The following is a 2,500-nucleotide window of genomic DNA, read 5'->3' as shown; positions in this document are numbered from 1 at the left end:
GTCTCTTGGGTGGGATATCTTTTTTTTTTTTTTTTTACTTGGAGGGCATTTTTATCATCATCATCATCATCATCATCATCATCATCATCATCATCATCATCATCATCATCATCATCATCATCATCATCATCATCATCTCATCATCATCATCATCATCATCATCATCATCATCATCATCATCATCATCATCATCATCATCAATGATGATACTGATGATAATTATTATTATTACCCTTGTTATTACAGTTATCATTATTATTGTTACTGGTGTTATTATTATAGATCCTCGTATTATTATTATTAGTCTATTGTTATTATTATTTTTATAATTATTATTATTTATTATTATTATTGCTTTAATTGTTGTTACTGTTATTATTCTCATAATAATAATAATAATGACAGTAACAATAAGAATATCAAACAACAACAATAATAATAATAATAACAACTGTAATAATAACAGTAACAACAATTAAAGCAATAATAATGAAAAAAATGATAATAATTACTATCATTAGTATTGTTGTTGTTGTTGTTGTTGATATTCTATTTGTTAATGTCATTATTGTTATTATTATCATTATTATTTTATTTTATTTTATTTTCATTTTCAGTATTATAATGATGATAATAATACTGATGATAATAGTAATAATAATAATAATTATTGTTATTATTATTATGGTCTTAGTAATATTGGTATTGATATTGGTGTTAACGTTTTTAGCATAATCAAAGAAAGGACATAAGTATGCTAGAACTTAACTGATACCAAGCTATGTTTGGTGCAAATTGTTTTTGAATTTTGTATTTTGTATGTTAAGATAATGCCTATACCTGTACATTCTCTGACCTGTAATTAATACGTATCAGTATCTGATGTGGAAATTATGATTTTTATTAATCTATGCTTCCCTCTCTTTCCAGGTAAGAGACAGACCCGGTATTTCTTCGAACAGGTACTTGTAAAAACATTCCAATTTACGGTGAAATTATACCTGATATTGACTTCTACTTTGGTCCGTACTCATTTCACTCGACGTTTATACGGTACGGTTTCACATTTCTGTATATTCGCAATACGGCATTACAGTTCCTTGTAAAGCAGTCTGGTAGATACGTCATAGGGCTTCCAACGCTGTTTTTTCTATGTTCCCCGTATTTATTTAACGCACATGCACACGCACACTCACACGCACGCACCCAAGCACGCATCTTTGATTCATTCGCGCTCACACTCTCACTAGCTCGCTTCGACACATCATGCTAATCCACTCTCTCTCTCTCTCTCTCTCTCTCTCTCTCTCTCTCTCTCTCTCTCTCTCTCTCTCTCTCTCTCTCTCTCTCTCTCTCTCTCTCTCTCTCTCTCTCTCCTCTCTCTCCTCTCTATCTATTCTCTATTCTCTCTCTCTCTCTCTCTCTCGCTTACCCCCCCTCTTCCCCCCTACCGCACCCTACCCAACAACCCTGCCAGCTCGACTTGCGTTGGCACAGCAACTGCAGCGCCTCCATTATATGGCTTGTTTTATGCATGTTGGATGTTTCAGAAGCAATATTGCGCCTTACCTGGTAACCTTTCTCCTCATGATTACTTGAGACGCCCGCCTCCTCATCTCTGCTGGCCTCCCGTGGCTCAGATCCAGGAATTTTCATTCTGTTTTTTTGCTGAGTTTTACAGCCTTTGTATGGACCAGGAATTTGTTTGTCATAGTTGTAAGGACATCTACCAGAGAAAGGAATATATTTTTTGTGTGTTTGTTTGTGTGAAGGAAAGTGAATAACAGTCAAAAAGGAAAAGCGTCAAAGGAATGGGTGAAATAAGGCTAACAAGACCATCTCCCAGGAATATACCACGTTATTTTCTTCTATGATTTAGCTTTTGTATTTCGGATGACGATGGTTATGATAAGACATAACACTGGAATTTCACATACTACACTTGCTTATGGCGGAGAGGAGAGGGGAGACGAGCGCGGCATTTGTCATTATACTTCCCTCCTTTGTCTACCGGCGATGGGAGTTATTGCCGAGGATATATCACTTGCAACGGCGTGACTCGGTTTTAAATGTGGATCGACGTCGTATTTAGAGGGAGGGAGAGAGGAAGATGGGAAGAGGAAGGGGGGGATGGGAGAGGGGAGGAGATGAGGTGGGGAGGGTAAGGGAAAGAGAGAGAGAGAGAAGGGATGTAGGGGATTAAGGGAGAGAGTTGGTGGAAAGAATACGGGGAAGGGGATGGTGGAGGGGTAGCGAGGAGGTAGAGGGAATACTGGGGAGTTTGGGAGAGGAAGGGGGAGGGAAGAGAAGAGTGAAATGGAGAAGGTGGGAAGAATGAGGCAGAGGGGGTTGGGGAACGATTACGATAGGAGAAATACGGGAGAGGAAATGTAAGGAGAGAGAGAGGAGGTGGGAAGAAATAGGAGAAGGAATAGAAGACAGAGAGAGAAAAGATAGGATAAGGGAATAGGAGAGTGGGTGAAAAGAGAGGAAAACTAGA

This window comes from Penaeus monodon, chromosome 4, assembly GCF_015228065.2.
Source record: "Penaeus monodon isolate SGIC_2016 chromosome 4, NSTDA_Pmon_1, whole genome shotgun sequence".
Classification (NCBI taxonomy): Eukaryota; Metazoa; Arthropoda; class Malacostraca; order Decapoda; family Penaeidae; genus Penaeus; species Penaeus monodon.
This window is presented reverse-complemented; position numbering follows the sequence as displayed.